Raw genomic sequence first — 25248 nt, 5'->3', positions numbered from 1 at the left:
AAAGTGACATCCTGTTAGTTTGAAGGCCATGTTAAGAAAAGACCATATTTCTTAATGCATTGTGTATTGTTTTTTTATTGTTTTTTATTCGTAGCTTTCTTAAACGAAAGAATAAGGAGCTTGAAGTTATTTCAAATTATATCAGATTTCAGCTCATCAGTTTACTAAACCCTTTACATGGATAAAAGAAATTATGTTAACTTGAAGTTCAGCCTTAACAAATAGTGTGTTTTTACAGTGAATCCAAGTACACTTAAACAGGAAAAGAATCATTTGTATTGTTCTGATTTAGGCAGGAAATCACCACAATAAATTTCACAAATTTCAAGGTGGGAGAACACTAAGAAAACATTAAATCATCATCCCAATACAAAGCACCTGAAACAAGTTCACACTTATTTAATCTCTTAGTACTCTGTCCTCAAAAGAATCATATCCAGCTTGCCAGCCTTTACAGTGCATACAGTCTCCTAAAGAGAGAGAAAAAAAAAAATTTCAGATGAAGTGGAGGAATCAAGATAATCTTGTTTATTGAAATTGAAGTCCTTCCCATTCTTCTGAACTTTATCATGATACATTTTATATGAGTTACATTCATGACCAAAAGAATGTGTCACTAACAGTTAGCCTTTAATTTAATTTGTCAGGCCAAAAACATTGACATACATCAACATGCAGATGGAGACAATGGATTATTACCTTTTCATTTGTGCAGTGAACAACTATTGTAAGTACTGATTATTCTCTGGCTCCAGGCAGCTTTTTTGTCAAGATCCTAATTATTTTTTTCAGCTGAAATATGAGTTGACAAGTTGCAAGCAATTGAAAAAAAAAATTATTCTAGCAAGGTGTATCATTTTAGCAATTTGACTCTTGTTAAATAATGCTATTTAATTTTTTACAATCAAGTGATCCCTACAGGTTAGTATAGATAACGTCACAGTACACTTCTGTTGCTTTGCAACAGGCCCTTTTTTCTGTATTTTCGCATTTCTTAGCAACAAGAAATCTCTATTTTTTCTTGGGACCTATGCTAGAAATATTTTCACCATCTAGTCCTGTTTGAGTGATGTTTTCTATTTGTCAGCCCATCGTGAGTGATTGAGAAACTTTTGCATGAACTACAGTAAATCACATGACAGTTACTGTTATTTTTAGTGATTACGCTAAATCATTTCTCTACTCCTTCTAAAAGTGCAGTCTCATCTTTCTAGGTTGTGCAGCTTGATCTACTTATGAAATACTACCATTGTGGTCTCTATCACAGTTCCAAATCATATCAGAATGAAACTCAATAGACTCAAAATACCTAAAACCCACTTTGTCTCAGGACACTGTTACTCCCTCTGATCTCTCCCACGCGTGCTCAGCGATCACCATATATCGCATCTTTGTTTTTTCTCAAAAGGTATTCTAAATTTTTATTTCTGATTTGCTCTGTTTGCATACTGTCTTATCTGTGACAGCAGTGTATGCTTGACAGTGGTATAATGATCTTGATGGCAAGAGGTTGTTTATTTGGCGGTGGTACTTGTTGCAGAAGTTTCCACTGGAGGGAGTATGGTAACATATGTCAGTAAGTCTTGGACATTTCAGTATGAAGTTTGTAAAGACATTCAAGAGCTTGCTGGTTTAAGCTGCTCTGTAAACACAGAGTCTTAGTCTCAATACTGACACCACATTTTCACAAGCCTTCAGGTTTTGGAGGATCTGCTTGAAGACTTCGGAGTGTTTGGGGTTGTTGAGCTCGTCCTAGTGGTTTACAATGTCCACTGCAAATATTCTCTCTGGAAGAAGCTGGAAGAGCTGTTCTCCTCCAAGAAATGGTGAAAGGCAGTATGGTGCTTGGATTTTAAGAAGGGGTAATGTTCATTTCCTTGGAAGATGAGCTAATGTCCCTTTATTTGGGAGAAATTTGATATAATGTAAGGAAGGTGCAGTAGGTTTTAATTTATAAGATTTCTGTAGCTTTGACTTAAACTATCACAGTTGGGTCTGTCTTTCACTGCATTTATGTGTGTGTGCCCATGTGGTCCATACATGCATACATGAACAGTATTGGCATGATGAAGCTTGCCAGTGGTTAGAGTCCTGCATGTTGCCGTAATACACATAAATTATAGTAATTGCTGTATTTTATAAAAAACAGAAGTGATTCTATGAGCTTTGGCTATGTTTTCTAATTGGTGCTGTAGTGCAGAAAGAGTATTTCTCACATTTTGAAGAGAAAATAAGCAACTTCTACATTTGGTATCTGTATTTTTTGCTGTACACAATAGATGGCACTAGTAGACTACATGATCAGGGCTTATTTTCCACGTTCAGGCTGGCAAGTACAATAGTGTTGTAGGTAGCTTTAACTGGTTTTAATAGTCATCTGGAGACCCAGTTAAATTTTTATTTTTTTTTTTATTATGCCTTTGTGGAAAACAAGTCAGATCTAAGTTTCCTTGCCATCCCTTCCTGCCTTAATCTGAGTAAATATGTTTTGCTACTGCAACATGTAGTTTCATAGCAACTTCAATATTCAAATTAATTTGTCTAAATCAAAGGGGCCACTTGCTGTAGTTAGCACTGGCGCAAGCTGCAATTCAGCTGTCATTATTAAGCCACTTCCCTTGGGAAGTTTTTCCTGCCCTATTACAAAGAAGATACATTCTACTCAGTAGCTTCAATAGACTTCTGCAAGTTTGCAATGGAGCATCAGAAGACAATATAGACCTTATTTTCATGAAACAATAAAAAAACCCCAAGACTTTAATATTTCAAAACTGTAGCCATTCTGCACCAAGTCAAACACAGTGACGTGTCAGGTTGTAAAAAAAAATAATTCAAAGACAGCTGCTGCATCCTGCATCGCATCTATTTAAAATCTGCTTTTGTTTACATATAATGTCTGTTTTCAGTTATTTCCTTGCCTAACTAAATACTTGGATAGCATTTTTGCATGTATTCTGCGAAGTGTAGCAATAATGCAGGCCTCTGAACTTCTATTATTTTACCTGGAATTATACAAGCTGAGTGTTCTTAGTCTTAAATAAACTACACCAAGCATAGATATGCCTCTAAAAACTCTCATCAAATGTTGCGTGGATTTTTTAAAAATAAATAAAGTGCTTTAACAAAGTATGAATTCTTTGTTATTGATAGACATCTTTAACACGGTAGAACCTCTTACTCCACAACATGGCTCCTCTCCCAACACGCATATTCATTGTAATGATAAATTCATTGTAAGTGGAAGGTATTGGCAAAAGTGGAAAACACGTAAAAAGTCAATAGATTAAAGTTAATTTTAAAGGTCTTGTGGAAGACTAGGGAAATTCTAACCAGGAAATAAGGAAATAACACTGGTAATGAGATATAATGAGTGCCATAGCTTTTATCTTTGTGCATAAAGGCTCTTTTTTATCTTAGTTCATTTTAGCTAGAATCTGGAACTATTTATTTTACGTTTGTCTATGGGTGACTGGATGATGCAATTCTTGAGCAATACTACAATTCAAAGGAATTTTTTGTTCAAATCAACCAGCTTCCCCCTTAAACATCTAATGCGTAGATAGTTCAAAAACTTTGACTATGATCCAGCCAAATTATTTGAAATAAGGGCTTATGCAGCTAGCCATTGTCATATCCCAGATTTTCTAGGCTGGCTCTGTTTTTTCTAGGAATCTGTGCTAGATTTAATTCATATAGGTGGCCTGGGAAAGTCAAAAACTATTATTTTGGAGTTACCATAAATATTGTTTTATACAATTGCCAGTCTCTTACACACAATAGTTTTCCATAGTAAAATAATTTGTGGGGGTTTTACCTTAAAAAAGTTATAAATAGAATTTTGTACAGATTTGAACTTTCACTAGGATTACACCTAAAATCTTGTCTTTACTGCTTAGAACTGAGTTTGTCCATAGCTCTTGATCTTAAGGCAAAAAATGTAGTGTTCATAAACTGCTGATGAAATATTACTCTGTTCTTATAGACAGCTATTTAATCTTTGAAGATCCAAATTCAATAGGAGATAAGAAACTTCACTTGAAGGAAAAGTGATCTTCTTACCTTTATTGAACTAAAATCAGATGACAAGCCTTTTACTGGCTTTAATTTTTAGTATTTCTTGCTCTGCTCAGCAAGTGCATATGTTGTTCATAGGGACTGGGGTTGTTTCCTGGATAGCTTCTGGAGTTTGTAGAATAACCTCAGGGATGAATCTGGAAAATAAGTTATTTCTCTGTAAGCAGTTTGAAGGAGATGTCTGTTCTGCTCTTGCTCCTTAAGCCCAACTTGTTTTCTTATTGAAGAAATGGAAATGGCGTGTTCAAAGCTAAATGTTTAGCTTTAAGTCTTAGTATCAGAACCAATACCACAGATTGCAAAAGGATATAGTTTTGATTAAGCCTCTAATAATATTTAATTTGAAATTCAGTGCAGAAGTTATCGTGTATAAAGATCATGGCACTGTGGCAAGATCTGAGAACTCCCCAGGTAGCTGTAACAGTCAGAAGCAAGTGAGGAATCAGGAGCCAGGCTTCAGCAAGCACTCCTTTTCTTAGGAGTGTGGAAGCTTTCCACTGGCATGACTTCCTCTCGGTTTTGGGGGCACAGAGATGGTGCCATTTCTTATTTCTCCCTTTGTCCTCTGTCCTTCTGTGTTACCTAATACTCAATTCATACAAATTCTGTTGGCAAACAGCTCTCCTAGTATGTTAGTATTAGGATGTGGTTTCTATGATTCTGTTCCAGAAATCATCTTTCTTCATGACAGTCAACAAATTAGCCTTATTTTCCTCCATTTTGTGGTCTCAGTCTGATGTCTGGGGAATTTAAACGTATGCAGGTAGTCAGTCATGGGTGCTCTCTGACCTGACTGCCAACCAAAATCAACTTTCAACTGAGATCCTGCCTACAGCTCGTGTAGCTGGTTAGCTTAAAAGTGTTTAAACCAAATATTTGGGGTAATTATAGTATTATAGCAGATTTTAAAGGGTGATTGCCAGTGCTGTCAAAGGGTGAAGCTGACATTTTTTCAGTATCCCTCCTTGCCAAACAGCTTTAAAATTTGAATATTATTATTGTATTAGCATAGCTTTTTATTCTTGAACTGAATTTAAAACATGCTTACTGTTTAGGGTAGGCAATACAAAATCCCTATTGCTACTTTCCTGGAATTTCAACCAAAAGGAATGGTACAACATTATATAATCAGATTTTTTAAAAATCAACTTGCAGTTTTACATGGCATCTTGTGTCTGCTCATGGCAGCCAGAAATGAGCGTTGCCATTGAAAACAGAGAGTCATGGCAGTATATTCACTCCAAAAATACCTTCTGGTTGCAAAAATATTTAACAATGTTAGGACTAAAAAGGAGTGAGAGGAAACTAAAGAAAGACAGGGTTGGAAACTGTTCATTACACTGTCAGATAAAAATTCAATATGGAAAAATGCACAAACAGACAAATAAAAAACAATTTCTAGAGTAAAAATGCAGTCTTACAGACCACTGAGTCTTCTTGAGTAGGGGTTGAAGGATGAAAGGGGGTTGACTCTTAAACCACTCAGTTAAATTCGCTGAGCAGGAAGCGCTGTGCATCAAGCATTCAGGTCAGGACTGGGGACAGATAAGTCTCTCCCAGATTTCTAGAAAGAATAGAAACACTGCCTTTGTGCATACCTCTGGGTTTTGGATAAACAGAAATCTCAGAAACCAAAATCCTAGCAATACCATGCATGGGTTATTGAAAGCATCCCGTAAATCATGGTAGCAGTTAAATGGCATAGCAAAATGGGAATTAGTGGTCTCTCAAGTTTCTTCAAGGGGAGCTGGAGATGGGTCATCAGCTGGAATACTAAATTATGTAACCTTATGACAGAATCAGCAGCTCCCCTGCATTTTTGTCAGTTACTCTTAAGGCACGCAGACTCAGAAACAGGTCTAAAATTTAGAAGCTGATAGAACAGGTAAGAAAGAGGAGAGCACCCATATAAGAAAAGAGGGAAGGAAAAGGTAGGACTACAGGGGTTTGCCTCAAAGCCTGCGGAAATGAACATGCCACTTGTCCCTGGCCTCAGTGGAAGTAAAGAAAACCATAAAGAACTCTTTATTAACCTGTAAGGAATATGCAATCAATTACATTAAATGACAGCACATTACACAGAGGGAGCACTTTTTCTCCAGTTTCCAGATACTAAGGATCAATACTTTGGTAGGTTTCTTTGGAGCAAAGTTATGTTGTAACTGCAGTCACAGGACCTGGAGAAGAGGTACCTGCTCACAGACTGCAGTGGATCAGTCAGAGCTAGGAGGACTTCTCCAGTCTGTGGATTTTCAGTGTAGAATTTGGGATAACAGGAGATTGTGCTTGCTTGTAAAGGTCCCCATGTAGCTTCTGACAGGAAGACACCAGCTTGTTTGGCAGTCCCATAGGGAACACAGGAGAGTTCTTTGCCAGCAAAATGACAGAACTAGGAGAGGAACAGAGCCTCTGAAATGAAACACTGAGGAATGAGCTACACAGGAAAGATGTTTGTGGTGTTCTGCTCCTGTCTCCAGTGCCATGTGGGAGACTCTGAAAAGGGTGTCACTATGGGTGCAAGAAGGGTTAGCTTGATTGTGATGGGTTCTCCGCTCCCAGCAGCTAAGTGATGGCTGAAATATATCTCATGGAGTCAATGCACAGAACCCTTCACATCACAAGATGGGAAAACAGGAACCTAAGTCAGGAGCCCCATGCTCATCACTGAAAATTAAAAAAAAAAAAACAAACAAAACCAAAACAGGAAAGAAATTGGAAATAAAATAGATGCAGAACTACAAACCTCTGTCGAGCCTAATGGACCAGTATGATCTGGGGAGGAAGAAGGGGAAGGGAGCTATGCTGATGCAACCGAAGAGCCACAAGGTAAATGACCACCCATCAAATAATATGTAACGAAGTCTTAAAACATCTGTTGGCAATCAGAAGGAGGATGGAGACTCCAGCAGAAAAGGGCGGAGATGGCTTGTCTTACCTGTGTTTATACTGGGCTGAGTTAGGATCAATCAAATGTGCTGTCGTGCTTCATCCAACCAAACCTATGGAATTAATTCTCCTAAATACTCTGCACAGGGGGTAGTTCTATTACTCTACTGCTAAACCTGTCTTTAACATAAAAGACTGCTAATCTGAACTCACTCCTTAACATATGGTTGTTGCTGCCCTGATCATTTCTTTTTGGGCTATTGTGAATTGTTAGTATCATTTTCTTTAAACAAGGGAACACATTATTCTGAAAGTGCCAAACAACATCTTTATAATTATCATGAAGTCTCCTATAGAGAGTTTCCTGTTAACTTTCATAGTGTTTTGAAGAAAATTCTTTTGAAGGCTTTTGTAGGCTCTTGTCCAACATATCTGGGGAGTCTGTTTTTCAACATCTAGTTTTACTCTTTAACATTTATTTATGGCCACTTCAGTGCCTTTAACTTCCTAGGATTTTAAAATATTTTTTTAACCAACTTAATCATCTCAGATTTGCAGAAATTTGAACAGAGACCAGCTGATTCACTAGTAATTAAAGTATAATCACAAAACCTGTTCTTAAAACAACTTCATTTACAGCTTGTGTTCTTCTTTCCAATGCTGTGCATGAACAGGCACACAGAGCTAGCTTTGTTTTGGCCATGTACAGCTACACCAGAACTGTGCAGGGTGCAACAGGAAGCTATAGAGGCTGAAGTTCACAGCAGATATTGTAAACGGGACATAAATGCCAGTGCAAGTTCCTTTCAGCAAACCTAGCCATTTTTGTCACTTTTTTCCCCAGGTAATTTTTTACTTTGTCTTTAAACCTGCTTCTTTGTAAAGGATACCAATTGGTGTCCTCTTTCCCCCACCCGCTTAGCTACCACCCCTTATCAGAACTGCAATTTAAGATCCTAGAACAAACTGGAATAACTTAGGCTTATGTTATTTCCTGGCTGCTTATAAATGTCAGAGTAGCTGGCTACTTCTTGTATTTACATTTACAGTGATGGGAGCAAACGCTTTTATAATGAATCCTCTTAAATTTGAAATACAAATCCAATCACTTTCTGAAACGTCCATTCCCTTGAGATCATTTCATGTTTGCTGCTGCTTTTGATTCTCCACATTGTTCATGGTAATTCTTCTGCAGGTGCATTGTAAACTACTTTCCCTCTGCCATTCAACTCCATGCATAACACACTGCTTTGTATACAGCTCATTGCTTCCCAACATCACCTTGTAAATAGGGACAGTACTGTTTCAAATAAAGCAGAAATGACTAAGCCCATCATACTGCTTCCCAGGTAGCCTTAAGATAGTGTGTGTTTCTGCAGATCATATTGCAGCTGACATCTGGCACGCCACACAGAAAGAGAGGATTCGTTGCCTAATGGTTGAAATGTTCTCAATCAGTAAATACTTAAACAAAGCTGGAAATTGGCAGAATATGAGGGGTCTCCTGTTAAGTAGGACATCTGCCTGTAGGATATTCCAAAAGAAGGCTCTAGGAAGGAAAATTATGAAGTGAGAAATTGTTTGTGTTAAGGCTAAAGTGTTCAAAAAACAAGTATTGTTATTAGATCTGAATTAGCTCCTCTGATGTTACATCAAACCTTATTAGCCTTCTTTTAGCAAAAAGCTGGGGCTGTTGCTTAACTTTTTGGAACGAGCCATGAATTCCATTGTTTTTCAGAGGCTGTGGTTTGATTCCCAGAACCAAAATGAATCTGATTCTTGAGCTGGCATATACCTTTAAAGCATTCCTAGATCAGGGCTCTGAAAAGAAAGGCTTTGGTTTCAAAACCTCTTCCATATTAATGGGTTCCTTATGGGTGATAAAGGTGCAATTATGAGAGATGAAGAATCAGACTGAGCAGTGGGCTGTGCAGCAGTCACCCTTTTCAGATTCATTGGAGAAAAGGGGTAGAGAATGGGGGTACTTAAATTTGGCCTCAGGAGGAAAATGAGATCTCCTAACCATGCTACATGGTAGCTGCTGTGTTAAGGCTGTTTACAAGAGGACTCATTCAACACCATCAAAATCCTGTGGAATCTTTCCATGCCTCTTGGATTTAAATCACATTCTGTTCCTGTCACACTTATCTGCTCAATGCTAACTACCTTGAAAAGGCCTTCAAAAGCCATTAGCAGAAAAAAAAAACCCTGCTTACTATTTTTGGTCAATAGTGACTTATGAGTCAGGTAAACAGTGGTTCCCACTTTTATCTACTGACTATTGAAATACTCAGTGCACACATTACTGGTGGGGCTGGTCTGTGTAATTGCTGCTTCCTGTTTGTCATCACCTGTCCAGCAGTTGAATACATTAACTAAATTTTATCCTCCTCAGTTCTACAAATACATACTTGCTTATAGTTGAGCCTAGGTATGTTTGAATGACTGGCCATGCACTGCTGTGAAACAACCAATAAAAATGAGCTTCTCCTGAAAAGAATTATCTGTATTACACAATGACATAACATTAAGGGTATCACAGAGATGAGGTTGGATGGCACCATGTGCCCTGAGTTATCCATCTTGACATGCTGTGTTACTTAGCAGATTACAACTGGTGCTCCATTTATCATCCTTTTCAATCTCTTATCCAGAAATGGTTCTTCCTGTAAAGCAAGACTGATAAAAATGTATTAATTTGCAAGAGAACTCAGAGCCAAAGCTGACATAGGTTTTGTGCTCATTTACACTTTGCCAAAAATTACAGGCTTTACAGAAGAGCTTGCTGATACCTTATGGCAACAGTGTTGAAATGCCCAGCAGACTTGGCAGGCTAAGTTTTTAGCAGTCATAAGGCTGCAGATGTAGAAGTCTTGGACAGCTGTCTTCACCAGTCCAGTCTGCATATGTGACCTCATCTTTGACCTGGCTGTTGGGATAGTGTCAAAAAACGTATTTTACCTCATTAGGTAGCAATCAGAACTATCTAAATGTGATCTGGATCATGCATCCAGATTCAACAATAAGGACTGCTGGATGAAAAGTTTCAAATGTATCCTTTGCACAACATCCTTTTGAATGACACATACTCCTTCATCTCATGTCATCTAATCAGTAGATGTTTGTCTTGGTTTTCATGAAGTGGTCTCCAAATGGTTGTTTTCTCCCTTTTTTTCTGGTATCAGTCCTGTATTTAAAATTATTCTATGATAGACGGGGACAGAAAACTAGAGAACAGATAGCCAAAATCAAGTGTTCATCAGATATGATGGTAAAAATGAACTCCCAAGACTTATGCTGTGATTATATTAGATTAGGAAAATTCTTTTATGTGCCTGGACCAAAGCTGCTAGATCCTGTCTTCTGGAGCTATTCAGGACAGCAAGGCTTCAATATTCATGTGGAAGAAGCCCTTGAAAGCCGCTAAGCACATGGGCTTCAATGCACTTGCCTTTATTCAGGAGGACATCCCAAAGAGTACAGCAGCATTTCTCTCTCACCCAGCACATAAGCTTTCTTGCAGTCTCATAACAGAGTACATTTGCTGTGCAGATTCAAGACGCACAGGGTGTCACCTGTGAAAGGGGTAACTAACAAACACCTTCCTTCAGAAAACAGATCTTCCAGTCTTACTGCACAAGGATGGAAGAAGCAACAAAGAAATTCTCCCTGGATATGTTACATGTAACCTAATACCATTCAGTACCAAAGCTTTTATTGCAGCAAGTTGCAAAGAAGCAAACAAAGATAAGTGACAAACTTTTCTTATGGAAACCTACAGCCTTGGTCATCCAAATTCAATTAGAATACAATAGAAAAGTACTATATTAGTATTATTATTAATTATTAAAGCCAAGGAAAGTTTTCCCTGGGAATGAGGGAATTAGGTATAATACCACTATCCTTAACTATCTATACACCAGGTTACACCTCATGAAATGAAAGGAAAGCTGTCTTTACAGGAATTACTCTGGGCTTTTTGAGGAACAAATGGCAACAGTCTGGTCAGGAAAGTCCATTCATTCTGAAAGAATACACCTAAAACCAAGAACTTAAAAAAAAAGCATTTCTTTCTTTTCTGGAGGCAGGCCAACCAAATGAAGAAAATCAAACTGTAAACTCCATGAACTTTGTATGATGCTGAGATTTGTTTATTTATAACAAAATGGAGAAAAAAGAGGCAGGAGCACCTATCTTGTAACATGAACTTTAAAGCGTAAAATAAATATGAAGCTAAGAAGCACTCAGGCCCAGGAATCCAAAACAAAGTTTGTTCAAAACGTGAGCAGAGGCACAGCTGTCACAATGCTGACTTAGCATTCTTCAGGTTTCAAAGGAAAGTCAAGTCCATCAGTATTTCCATATCCAAGTAAATCGATACCTAGCTTTAGCTGCAGACACTGCACCCATTCACACTCCTTCATCAGGGAAACAACTGGAATGCCAGTTGTCCTTGGACACACACACACACAAAACCCCAAACGAAACAAAATGTAAGTAATTGCACAGTGATATCCTGTTACTGCCTCTCATACAGAAGACAACTTGGGGCTATAAATTGTCATAATTTCAGTTACAGTTTGGAAAAGTGATTCCCAAGCAGAGTTTGTGGACCACTAGACATCCACAGCAATCCTCAGAACCACTGATGCTCCAGGTTCCTGGCAGACAAAATCTGAAGGTTGACAACAGTTCACTGCTTTAACTTTTTAAATTATTACTGACTTGGAATAATTCTTCTCTCCATTTTTTTCAGAAAAACAAATTCTTTCTGCAGTCATTTAGGTATTACACTGAGTTTGGTCTACATCATGTAGTTTAGGAAGTGTATTTTTTTTGTCCTTCCTATGGAGTTGGCTATTGCAAATTGCCTGCAGGAAATTTAGAAATAAGACAAGTTTTTCAAGGGCGACTAATGTTTACCTGGGGAAAACAGGCTTTATTTTGCACTGTTTACATAATTTCTTTTAAAAAATGGGTGAAAGTTTACATAGTGTGTTTCCAAAATGTTAGTATGCTGACAGATCAGTAAATATAAAAGCTGAAACCAAATGGGAATTTGAGTAATTCACTCCATTTGACCGGAAAGAGAATTTTCTCTCTGAATACTTGCCTTTTTCAAGTTAGAGGGTGGTGGGGCTATTTTCCGAAGCTTTGCCAGCACATGAAGGAGGACAGGTGTTTCCATGTCTGGTCAGGCTAACAGTGGCAGGAAGGATGGAACCACGCTACATTTACTTTATCTTAGTTCACCAAAACAAGGTTTCAGTTGCGGTTTTAAGGAAGCAGAAAACACCAATGGCTGGCAGCAGCAGCTGATGAGAAGCAGAGAAGAGGGCAGCCCTCTATGAGACAGACAGGGCTATGTCAGTTTGTCTCCAGTGAGCTCCTATAGAGTGGTGGCTGGGACAGACACCTGCGGGCTCCCGGCTGGCAGAAAGGTTTCTGCCATTTGTGAAAGCTGAGCACAAGGGGGACAAAATCCCAAATAAGGGCCATTGAGGTACACCATGAAGAAAAAGCCAGTCTTCTTTACTGCTGCCATCATCCTAACTTCAGTTTGTCGCTCTGATAATCTTGACATGCAAGGGAATATTTCTCCTATAACCTCCCATTCTTGTTCCTGCTTGCTCAATTTTCTATGTCTTGCTGCAATGCTTAGCTTGGTTAAGTAGCACAGCTCCACTATAAATCTCAGGTACGGCTCTTTTCTCAGCAAGTTAGACCAAATGGCAGCTAAAACTCTGGCAACTCCCTGCAGCCTGCCTGCAGGAGGACTCCAACTTTTCCTGCCTTTGGTGGATCAAAATCAGTGGGAGGCAATTATTGTTATTTTTAGCAGAAAGCAGAGTGCAGGAACCATAAACTGGCTGGAAAGGTCTGAAATGTGGAAAATCTGAAATTATACAAAGGCTTGTTTTCAGTCCTCATTTATTATCATAAAGCAGCAAAATCTGATTCTCTCCTTATCGCTAAAGCTTTCTTACTAACTAGTCTGCCACATTTCTGTTGGCACCTCTAATCGCAGGTGTCCTTGATTCAAGGTTTATATCTGTAATTCAAACAGTAATGAAGGAATGCAAATATTTTAAATATTGAATTAGTTTGGACTGAATGTGGGTTTTGAGCACTTTAAAAGAAGCAATAAAGAAACAAAAAAAGAAAAAAACACCCACCTGTCAAATTTCACTTTCTGCACTAAGTTGATTAACTCTCTTCCATTCCACTCCCCTCAGTCACCCTGTCTTTTTACTCTAGTATATGTATTACCACTTTGAGAATAAGTTCCTTATGATTTTGCTTTGTGGAAAACTACGTGCCAGTTTTAAAGCTTCTACAGTAAGTTTTTATTTATGAGTCATTTGTACCAAAACCAGACACTTTTGGAAATGAATGCTGCCAGGTCAGGACATCTAAGGAAAACATAACTGAAAACTTAATATTAAATCTTTTTAAAGTTCCTTACAATGATCTGACAGCAGAAAAGCTCCTGCCTCTCGTAATATTTAGAATTTAATATTTTTTCACATATTGCCTAACCGTATTGAAGAAGTCAGATGTGATAATTTCTATTAGGTAGCATGTCTGTGCTTTTGCTATGGTTTAAGCATTATTATACTTGCTATTTTAAAACAGGTGATGCTAAGAGAATTTTTGAAGCAGTCACCCTTTGGCCACATGTACACATGTGCTGATGTAGGACAAAGTTTTTCTCAATGGGAGCTAATACTTTCTGCTCTACACATAGCTGTTGGGGACCTTAAAGAACATTTATCATGCTGGTCTAAGTTGCTCTCTCTCTTTCTGTCTTGTCATGATGAGTATATGATCAGAGCAAGTGATGTCGAAAACCAAAAAGTTCATACCTGCAACACACTGTTACATAGTTCCCCCTTTTCCTTGGGTCTTTCTCTCCCATGTGTACAAGAAAAGGAATGAACACAATGCTCAGTAGAACATTGTCAGTCAGAAATGACTTCTAGCATGCAATTGAAGCCATCCTTTTGCAAGTACAAGTCTTTTTACTGGAAGTATGCTAAGGAAGTTAATAAGCAGATGTTAGAGATCTGTTAGTAAAGACTAGAAAGACTTATGGCTTTTCATGTTTTAAATATGAGACAAAGTATGGGCTCTCTTGATCATTCAGTTCCTCTTTGGTAATAAAATGCTTCTGAATTACGTATGATTTTATCTAAAAAGCTACGTTTGTAGAACAAATAGGAGTCTCTTCAGTCCTGTTTTTGAATTTAAGACAGGATTGGGATGCAAAACAAAGCCAAAACTTCTCACAGTGTAACATAAAAAGGACAAAATACATCATATCTTCATTAAGGCAATCTTAGCAGCTTTACACAAATATTTCTAACTGACAATTTGTAATATTCCAAAGGGAATGTGACAAAAATCATTGTTTTAAAGTTTCATGCAAATCAATTATACCTCCTTCCAAGTACTCTGAAGTCTTTCAAAACCAGAAAACTGGTTAAAAAATGTTCTTTCCAGATCTTTCCATTAAATCTTTCAAACATTCACTTTGTCAGATAAATTGAACTCACTTGCTGAACACATTATCTACACAAACCCAGACGAACATCTTTGCATTTGTGCAATTTAAGCTACTGCCCCCCTAGAGCTCAAATGAATGACACAGAGTCATAGTGGCTGTTGTTTTACTAGATTCCTTCTTTGTTTGTTTGTGTGTTTTGTTTTTAGGGAAAAACTTTCAGTATCTCAGTGGTTCCACCTAACCAGTTAGAGAAAACCTGCTACCATATGGGACATATGTCACAACTTCTGTGTTTCATTATTTGCTACTATCTCTTTTTCCTCGTTAGGAATCCAAGTCACTAACCACGTTAGATGGAAAAATACAAGTTTACTGAAAGCTGCAACTGAGTTTTGACTCAGAGGAAATGCAGTTCTAACTCATTTCCTCAAGTGCCTGCCTATATATTTGGGGATGGCCAAGATACACAATTTATACCATTCAGGCATTCTCCATTCAAAGTGGGATGCAATTTTCTTTAATCCTAGATTTGCCTATTTTTCCACTTTGCCAGCCAAAAAAAACGTGTTTAGAGAATGCGTTATAGGTGCCTGTGGCAACTGGGTATGTTTATCAGGGCATATGTTGTTGCACCTTTTACTGCTCTGTCAGAAAACTATTTCCTTTTGTTACAATTGGAGTTTTCAGTTTTCTTTCAAGAAACCCCTCCAATATTCAGAGAGCCTTTTGGTGTGTGCTATTAGTGCCAAAAAATGAAGTTTTACCAGACCTCTTCCCAACATCTAATTTATATGCACCACTGCTTATTTTTTATTAGGTGTTATTTGGTATCTTTTCCACACTATTCCTCCCCACACAAGAAGAATGAGTCAACCCTTTTCTCTTAGTCTCTGATGCTTATACGTATTAAAATTTCAAGCCAAAACTGGGCTTTGCAACCATCATGTGCTTTTTTCCATAAACATGCAAGCTGTAAATTGTCAGCTTTAAAGCTACCTGTGCAACAGTACAATCTGAGCCTCCTCTGCAAGTGTACTGCCATTTGTGTTTTAATTTTGCAGTTATGCTCTGTATTTCCATAGGGAGAGTCCCATTTCATTATCTTTCCTGGACAGTGGTGCAGGGCAGCCATTACTTTCATGGTTTTTGGACACAGTGTTCTGATGCTTTTAAGCTGAGGGGAGCTCAACAGAAAATGTTGCAGCAAAAATGGCCAGGGAAATCCCTGCTGTGGGATGTTTGCTCTGGTGTGTTGTGGTGCCATGCCAGGCTGGGTGCTACCATGGGCACTGTCCCCACTCGGCACAAGGGGTAATGAGCTAGTAAAGATTTTACTGAAGGTTTTAAAGTTCTGGTAGGGCTGGACCTCACTGGGAGGAGAGAGATGATTGAGGAGGCCAGTCTTGGAGCTCTTTGAGAAAACCCTCAGATCTGATTGTCTAACTTGATGTCAGACTTTCCTCCACACTACGAACATGCTTGGTGACAACTGGACTGTGTAATGACCAGTGTGTTTGTCTCTCGACCTGATCCTGAATTGCAAACGCAACCTCACCTCAAACCTGTCTCATCACTACAGACTTGCCTGGTGATCTGGACCCTTGGTCAAACTTGGCTCCCATCACCAGACCCTCTCTGCTCACCTCACCTGGAGGCTGTGGGACTGCACCTGTACTGGCCAGCTCTGTGTCCTGCTCCTGCCTTGCCACCAGCCTCAGCTCCTGTCTTGTCTTCCCTCAGGGGAAGGGAACCTGCCCTTGCTGCTCCCTGACAAAGGCTTCCCCTCTGACCTACACGTGAGAACACTGAAGCTGCTCAAAAATACTTTTTTTTTAACAATACGTAAAAAAGCAACTGACTTTTTCTCCCTAACTTTCTCAAGAAGACATTTTGAATTAAACTTTTCAGAAACAAATGATCCCAAGAAGGGTACGTGGCCTGGAACATTTTCCCCCAATGGTTGAAACATTGCAGGTCTAAAAATCTGCTCTAAGTAACTATGAAATTTTTATAAAGACTTCTGTGCCATTTTGCAAGAAATGAATGAAGGGAATAAGGAGAAGCATGGAAAAAGGGAACTGGGTAAGTCAGTGAGGCATCATGAAAGAGCTAGAGGAAGCAAAAGGAGCAGAAGGCCGGTCTTTCCTCTCCAGAGCTCTAGTCATTCCTATGAAAAAAATACGAGCTGAAAATTGTGATGAGTGGCTAGTGGCATTCTTCAGGGGTCAGTATTGGGACCAGCACTATTTAACATCTTTATCAGCAACATGGACAGTGTGATTGACAGTTTACCAATGACACCAAGCTATGTGGTGCGGTTGACATGCTGGAGGGAAGGGATACCATCCATAGGGACCTTGACAGGCTGGAGAGGTGGGACCGTGACAGGCTGGAGAGGTGGGACCGTGCAAATCTGATGAAGTTCAACAAGGCCAAGTGCAGGGTCCTGCACATGGATCAAGGCAATCCCAAGCACAAATACAGGCTGGGCAGTGAGTGGATTGAGAGCAGCCCTGCAGAGAGGGACTTGGGGGTATTAGTGGATGAAAAACTGAATATGACCCAGCAATGTGCATTTGCAGCCCAGAAAACCAATCACATTCTGGGCTGCATCAAAAGAAGTGTGGTCAGCAGGTTGAGGGAGGTGATTCTCCCCCTCTACTCTGCTCTCAGGAGACCCTACCTGGAGTACTGTGTGCAGCTCTGGGGCCCCCAACATAAGAAGGACATGGACCTGCTCAAGCCGGTCCAGAGGAGGACCACAAAGATGATCAGGGGCTGGAGCACCTCCCTTATGGGGACAGGCTGAGAGAGTTGGGGGTTGTTCAGCCTGGAGAAGAGAAGGCTCTGGGGAGACCTTATAGTGGCCTTCCAGTACTTAAAGAAGGCTACAGGAAAGATGGTGAGGGACTCTTTATCAGGAAGTGTAGGGATAGAATGAGGGGTAATGGTTTTAAACTGAAAGAGGGTAATTTAGATTAGATATGAGGAAGAAATTCTTTACTGTGAGGGCACTGGCACAGGTTGCCCAGAGAAGCTGTGGCTGCCCCCTCCCTGGCAGTGTTCAAGGCCAGGTTGGACGGGGCTTTGGGCAACCTGGTCTAGTGGAAGGTGTCCCTGCCCATGGCAGGGGGGTTGGAACTAGATTATGTTTAAGGTCCCTTCCAACCCAAAACATTCTATGATTCTATGAAAATTGACTCCAGCTACTGCAACCAGCTCAGACTCACCATCACAGTGTAAGAGAGCAGGTAGGCATTTCAAGTGACATCTTGACCAATCATACTCAGAGCTGACATACTTTTGGGAAATAAGGATGAATGCTCTGGTTTAGAGGGCTAAATATTATTTCTGCTATTGCCATGGGATTGTTTATGCAAATGAATGTCATGCAGAAAGGGTTTAGAAGCAATGAAAAATATAACAGCCTGTAAGTCAAGACACTAAACTGGCTAGTTGAAGTGAAAGGGACTCTTAAGTCAGACTCCTTAACTTTAGCTTTTGTTTAAGCTCAGTGAACAATTTAATTATGAGGAAAAGAAAGCCTTTGTTAAAGATTTAATCCTTTGCCTTTCACTGAAAAAGTTTGTGCATAGAACATACAAAAAATCGTAGAGCAACACTGAGAAATACTAGCACTGGTGTTTCTTATATTTGCAGTTCACATGTAAGTATGTCATCTTGGCAGTAAAATGGGGCTGATAGTGCTTACAGCAGCTGTAACTTTCCCCTCCCCATGTACCAGGGAACCAAAAACTGGAGACATCCCTTCTGGAAAATTAAATATTTTCAAAACCACTTATTTTTCTCTGATCTGTTCAGCAAATTTGTTTTTTTGTTTTTCTTCCTTCCTTCTTTCACATGCAGCACAGACCATTTACAAAGAGAACTACAGGTGGCTTCCTGAGAGTAATGGTCCGGGAGAAGAGGAAAGGGACAGCGGCCTTAGGATGTTTTCTATTTACAAATCCTAACCAAGAGGTTTCTGTTTCCTCTCATGCAACTTTACAAAACTGTCTTGAAAACAACAACCAAGCCACAAAATTCTTCAGCTACTACTTTTCCAACATTACTATGAAATAATTCAGATATTGCACGCCCTAGTGTTTAGGGGTTTGGGGTCTTTTTTCACTTGTGTTTTGTTAAAGAATGATTTTTGTAAGGCTGACCTAATGTATTTGTGATTTCCCTCTGGGACTCTTGAATGGAAGTGCTAGGGAGGAGAAAAGCTTTTATGTGGCTTTGCCTTCCCCATTTCTTCTTTGCTGATCTAGAACCATCTGATCTTGGCTTGTGCCTAAAGGCAAATAGATCAGAGCTGTAACCACGGTGTAATGGTTTCAGTGATTTTACAGAAGAAGGTTTCATCACAATGTTCCCCCTTCTTCCAAAATCTTGAGTAACAAAAAATCATAAACCAAAGAAAAAACACTTCAGAGCAAGGTGGGGAGAAGCCAGGAAATGGTTTGTGACAGCAGGAATTAGAAGAACTTAGTTGAAATTAGGGATGGTAATGTGTATTGCTATCACTCCATGACTTAATGAACTTCAACAACAAGCATGAATATTTTTAAAAGGCCCTTGGGACAGCAGAAGAGAGAATTTCTGATCTCTGAAAACACCAAAGAAGTTTTACCATTTTTTTCCATCAAATTACCAGCTGCTATGGTTAAAAACAAAACCTGTCATCATATATTTTGTTAATTCTTTGGTTTTTCAGAAAAAGAGTATAACTTGTAGACCAAAACCTTATGTAGGTCACTAAGGTTGCATAAAATACTGTGTAAATGCTGTCATAAAACCAAACAAAGCAAAATTATTCTGCCGTAAATAACATGTGGTTACCATTTGTTTACAATTAAGTCCAGCTATCAAAACAAGCTAAACATTTTGATAAATGGTTCACAGCCATTTTGTAAAGAACACAGATTAGGGGAGGTATATCTAACATCTGCTCTTCTAGTGTCAGCAGTACTGCTGAACCTCAGCTCCCTCTGCCTGGGCAATATGCAAGCTACCAGGGCGCTCAGGGGTCAAGCTACATCGGCTCATTGTATATGCTTCTCACTGCACTGTCCGCTGGTGAGCTGATTCCACTGAAGCTATCCTAATATTTTAAAAGAAGAGAAAGAAATGCAGTGAATTCCCTCTTCATTTCATTTAATTCTTTATGAAAGGATTTATAAAGAAGAGTGGGATTTGAGGTTGACAACACATCATTTTCTTAGTACACAAATGACTTAAGATCAGCAATTGTAATTTGTCTGGAGGATAAACACGGAAATATTTTGCACTAAAGAGCCGTTGGAAGTGATGTGCAGAGGGGGAATGTCTGGTTGCCTGTGGAGGCTGAAGGGAGGCTTGCTTCAAAGCCAAGTTTCAAATATCATCTGTTTTCACTATAACACTATGTAACAAAACAAGCCTCAGTAAAATTTTCATTTAAGTGGGAGAGAATTTAATTGTTTTGCTTTTTTTTTTCACTGTCATCTCTCCTCTAATTCAGAAAGATATTTGAAGGAATTTTGTTTGCCTGCATCTTGGACATAAATAGAGAATGTGCACTGCTCAGGAACAGATGAAGTGTTGCAAATTGGAACTAAAAATGTAAACCTGTTGGGAACTTAGGAGCGTGTATGTGAGAATGTGTACATGTGGATGCATTTTTTGTGAAGTGAAAGAGTTTATATAATAAAAACTTTCAAAATCTAAGCATAAAGAGTCTGTCCATAATCAAGTTAACCATTAACAAATGCTTTTTTCTCCCCTGTTCACTCTGTTTTCATACGTAGGCTAGAGAAAAAGAGATCAAGCAGAACTATTAAGTGAAGACTGGCACTAAAGAGAATCTGCTATGCAAACCTAAAATCAGAAAGGTTATCTATCTTCTAGCTAAGTATGAAGTGTATGTGTTAGTTGAGAAAAGACATAAACTTCATCTATGGACAATTGCTTGCAACCGACAGCCACAAAACCTGGAAGGGATGAGCAAAATGACTGCTGATCATAAGTTTCTCTCTTATGGCAGGGTGATACTCTTGGCAGGTGATTCCTGTGTGATAAGGAGTCTCACACAATAAGGATGCATACTGAAAAATGGCCAAAGTATGGCATTCAAAGTTGCATGGCTAGCACCTGAAATGGCTGTGTGACATTAATTGTGGCTATAGCTTGATTGTGTGCTCAGTGCGTGAATAAAATGGTATTAAAGATGCCCAACGGAGACATGCTAAAAGCTAACAAAAAATATATCATAACCCCTTTTAAAAAAGGAAAAAGGAAGCCTTCTCAGGGGAAGGTGAGGCTCACGGCTCCTGAAGTCAGGTTATTGGGTCAGCAGAGCCCCTGTTGTATATAGTCTGGCAAACCCCATGACAGAACGTCCATTACTTATCACACTGCCCCAGTGAAGGTATCTGATGAAAGAATCCAGTGTCAAATACTTGGGCAAGATTGAGCAATTCAGTCCCCGGGAGAGGTGAGATTAGCAACACACCGTGCAGCAGCCAGCTGGGGCCTGACACTGGGTAGCTGTTCTTTGTGCTGCTGGTGGCTGTGGCTCATCGTAATGCCTGGAAATCCCGTGGAGGGCAACAGCATGTAATGGAGCAGAGGGATGGATGCCCAGGAGAGGCAGGTCCCGGAAAAAACAGCTAGTGCAGTGTACATTGATATGTGTGACAATATAGACACAATAATTGAAATGGAAAAAATGTCCAGAACAGGAGAAAGACAAGTTCGGTTATGCAACCCCCTCTGTTTATATGGCAAAAGGAAAGTTTGTACTCCCACCTGATTTTCTGAGGACTGCCTTACACAACACTAGCACAGCATGGCCCACTTCTGAGTACAATATAAATAATTCCCAGAGAGAACTGTCCTATTGTTCCTGTCCTCTCTGCCAAAGCTTCAGTCGCCACAAAAGCATGGCATCTCTCTTCATCCAAGCTGGTAATATTTTGAAATGTTTTCTGGTAACTGTATACTTACAGCAAGAAGTTCAGGGAAATGAACAGAATTTGATTTCCTAGGGAGCTCAAGCATGTGCCTGACTGGCTTTGATTTCTAAGAAGCAGGCTCTAGGTGTACTTTTCCTATAGCAGGGCTACAGACAATGGCCTTATGCTCATAAAAATCTGTTGGAGACAATGGAAATCCTACTTAGAGAACCTCAGATTCTAGCTGTTGGGCAGACCAGTTGCCACTGGTTATAATCTCACTGGCAATGTATTAGTGTTGTGCTGTTCTGCTGATTGACACATTGCCTGAATAAAGAAAATCCAGGAGACAACCCTAGAATTGAGTTAGGGCTGTAACTGGAGAGGTGTAAAGGCTTCTGGCTGATGAGAGGGCCTAACCTTAGGGGAAAGGCGTAAACGGGCACTTTATAACAACTCCTTCTGACATTGATCACTTGGAGTCCAGGAAGGCTTCAGCCAGGGATGCAGCCTTTCTTCAGCTCAAAAGTTATTACCCTATCTCTCCCTTTTACCCAGTTACTTATTTTCATCAAACCCATAGGGACCCCAATCTTTGAGATGTCTTCCTCTCTCCCCTAACAAAATGTGACTGAAACTAGCCAATAGGTTCTGAAAGTTGAGGAAAACTAAGGACAGACACATGTACAAAGTGATGGTGTTTCCATAGTAAATCAGGCTGAAACACTTTCCACAATTAAAATATTATGCAGAAGCTATCGCAGAGTCATCCTATAAAATGTAAGAGCTCAAAAAAGAGACTTGCATGGTTTTAAACTATGGTAATAGATCAACTCAACAATGTTTGAAGAGAAAGGATGCCAGGAGGCTGGAAGAACAGTAACAAAACTTAATGTTTACAATAGAAGAGGAGGCAGACATGAAAGCCAAGTCAGAGGCAAAGAGAAGTTACAGTAAAAAATACTAATAATCACCCCCTGCCCATGATATTTTAACTGTATTCAGCTGCTTTGAAATTGTCTTCTCAATATATGCTTTTGCGCACGCAGACTTTTGTGCAGGCAGGCAATTTTGACATCAGTTCCCTAAACCACACCAAACACATGATATGGCATTATGAACCATTTTTCACCTAATCCATTTTTATAAAAATACTGGCTGACGCCTATTTCACCCTTTGCTTTTGATGATGCCAGGCATCACGCTGGGCAAACGAGACAATGTTGTTCAAGGTTTCTTGGAAAAAATCTCTGTTGTTATTATTTGGCTGCTCCCTAAAAGCACTGCACTGAGGAAAAAGCAAATGATGAAAGAACCGAGAAAAAGACACTCCTCGTTTTCTCTGCTCATCCCCCTTCCTACTTCTACTCTACTTTAAAAGTAGGTGAACTGGATCCAGAAGATCAAAGGATCATCTCAGTATGCAGAAGTATTCTTTTTCAAAGAGCTGTTGGGAAGCCATATAGAGAAATCAGCACTGGAAGATGTTCATTGTGAAAATCTAGCTCTCACTGGGGAAGGATTCCCCATGCCCCTGAAAAACAGTGTAAACTGTGCTACAAGAAATCACACCAGGATTATGGAAACTGTTGGGAGCATGGAGTCAGCTGAACGCTAGAGATCATTTGTTTGAAAGCAAAAAGGATGATCACAGTTCTTAGGAGAGTTATCATTTAAAAAGGGCCTTAGAAGTCTTTTCCACTGTCCAATTCTTCACAGCAGGGCAATTCAAGTGTACTCAAGTTCTCACCACTACAAGTGACATAAAGTGTAAGGTTTATTAAACAGTTGATGGTAATCGCCTATAAAAAGAACTGTTCATATAAATGTAAAAAATTACTCCTGGATCCCTTTCATCTGTCATTTTCAGCACTCAGATGCATGCTCTTTCCAGTAAAAGACTGGTCCCAAGCCTAGCACCCACCTTACTACAACTTCTGATTCCACAGACCAGGACAGAAGGCAATAATAAAGCATAAGAAAAGATTTCTGGTGTACAGGGAACAGCATGTCCTCAGACAGAGTAGACAGCTTTCAACTAGAAGCTCATATACTAGAACATACAAGAGCTTGATAAGCAAAAAGTATATTACTGAAATCAGAGAATACTATTATTTACCATTTCATTCCTTCAGGGAGAGGGTACCAGTTATGAAGACTGATGGAAAAAAAAAAAAAATCAGCTGTCTGCAAAGTGAATGTTTGTTCAGAATTTTCCTTTCCACCCATTTACCTGAAAATAGGAAATACACTGAATGAGAAAACAATACATTTGTTTAAGGTCAAGACACTGACTTAAACAACTTTTTTAAAAAAATCCAAATAAAACTGAGTGTTTCGTGCTACATCTGTCTTCTCCCAAAGACCTGCATTTTACTTTATAGCCATTTAAACTTGTTTCCTCAAAATGAGTTTAAGTATGTGGAGACATATCCCATGCTAAGCTTGTTTCTGTCACTCATTTTCTGTATGGCATGGGGTATGTTATTTTAATTTTCTGCTTAGTTTCCCTCATAATGAACTAGTCCATGGAACTCCCTTAAAACAATATTGTATTTGCAAAGTCAGACGATCAAACTCAAGGCAGGAGTATCCAGAGCTTCCCGAATTAATGCCAACGTTTTTGGAAGCACTAACAAACTCATAATTTAGCACTGAACATCAATCTCTGCTCACAGCTGGAGTAAAATCTTGGTGGCAGGAAAATGGACTGCCGAGCACCGCGGTAGTCCTCACATCTTCCATTAAATCATTCAGTATTGATTTTTACCAGAGACAGAACTGCAAGACTAAGCAAGCCACAGGCCTGAACTAATGTGCCAGTTCCTGTTTTGCCTGTAAAGTGAACTGAGTGGAGACACCATCCCGTGAAGTATCAGGAGAATAACACTTTGAACACTAGTGCAGGCATTTGACCTGCAGGCGTCTCAAACAGGTTGCCAAATTTTCTAAAGAGTAAGAAAATACACGCTCCGTTTTGCAGACAAATCCATTGTAACCTTGTATCAGCTTTTCAGAGATAAAACTGGATTCTCAGAAAGCTTAAGACCATGGAGAACTTCAGTTTCTTGCTATATAATGTTATGGAAAGCGAAACTGACCTGATCACATGCAACTTGAAGTGCTGATCTCAGTGATATTCTCTTTTTCCAAGCACAGGCTATAGCTTCTTATGACTTTTTTTTCACAGAATGTCAAACTATACACTTACTGGTGTAAATAACACACACTGGAAAGAAAAACGAGAGAGAGAAAGAGAACCAGCTTGGAAAAAGAACCATCAATTTTCTTTTCAAATGTAGCTGAACAGGAGAGTTGAGAGGGAACAGATTAATAATTAAGAGTGCTAAACTAGGACTTCAGTATAAAGTTATTATCGTGTCCAGATGTTGTTTTTGCCTTTGACAGTTGTTTGAGGTTTCACTTACATAAATACAGACAGGCATCTAGTGTTAAGGCACCTACATGCATTTAAAATGCCTGTAATATCTTTAAGAAACTGACTTTTATACATTAAGCAATCCAGTTCACCTGCAAAATGAGGAAGATGGTGATGGGGTAAAAAAAAAATAGTTTGTTTAAACAGTAAGTACATAATTTACTAATAGTACATAATTAGTATTAACAGATGTATTGAACAGTTATCCCAGCAACAAGCTGAAGTAGTTCTCATGCCTACAAATGGTAGTATTTCCCCAAATTATGTTTTTAAATCCATGTAAAATTTGGGTATATTAGACACGTATGACTGACACCTCTTAATGTATACTGCATCTTTTAAAAGTTCTTTGGTGTTGGAAGCTCTTTAAAAATAAAAATCACTTTAAAATGGACTTCTTCCCT

At 39.1% G+C, this 25248-nt stretch overlaps 1 long non-coding RNA gene across 1 annotated transcript; it reads right to left on the bottom strand.

Moving 5' to 3' along the window:
• Positions 1–55: 55 nt before the first annotated feature.
• LOC141923706 (uncharacterized) lies at positions 56–24628 on the bottom strand. Its single transcript, XR_012623380.1, has 4 exons — positions 24507–24628; positions 23525–23638; positions 4060–4211; positions 56–470 (listed from the first exon to the last, which is right to left on the bottom strand). It is a non-coding gene; the product is annotated as an uncharacterized LOC141923706 (long non-coding RNA).
• Between the last annotated feature and the right edge of the window lie 620 nt (positions 24629–25248).

Source organism: Strix aluco, chromosome 5 (genome assembly GCF_031877795.1).
Source record: "Strix aluco isolate bStrAlu1 chromosome 5, bStrAlu1.hap1, whole genome shotgun sequence".
In the NCBI taxonomy this organism is placed as follows: Eukaryota; Metazoa; Chordata; class Aves; order Strigiformes; family Strigidae; genus Strix; species Strix aluco.
Note: the sequence above shows the minus strand (reverse complement) of the source record. Positions and strands in the feature narration are given on the sequence as shown.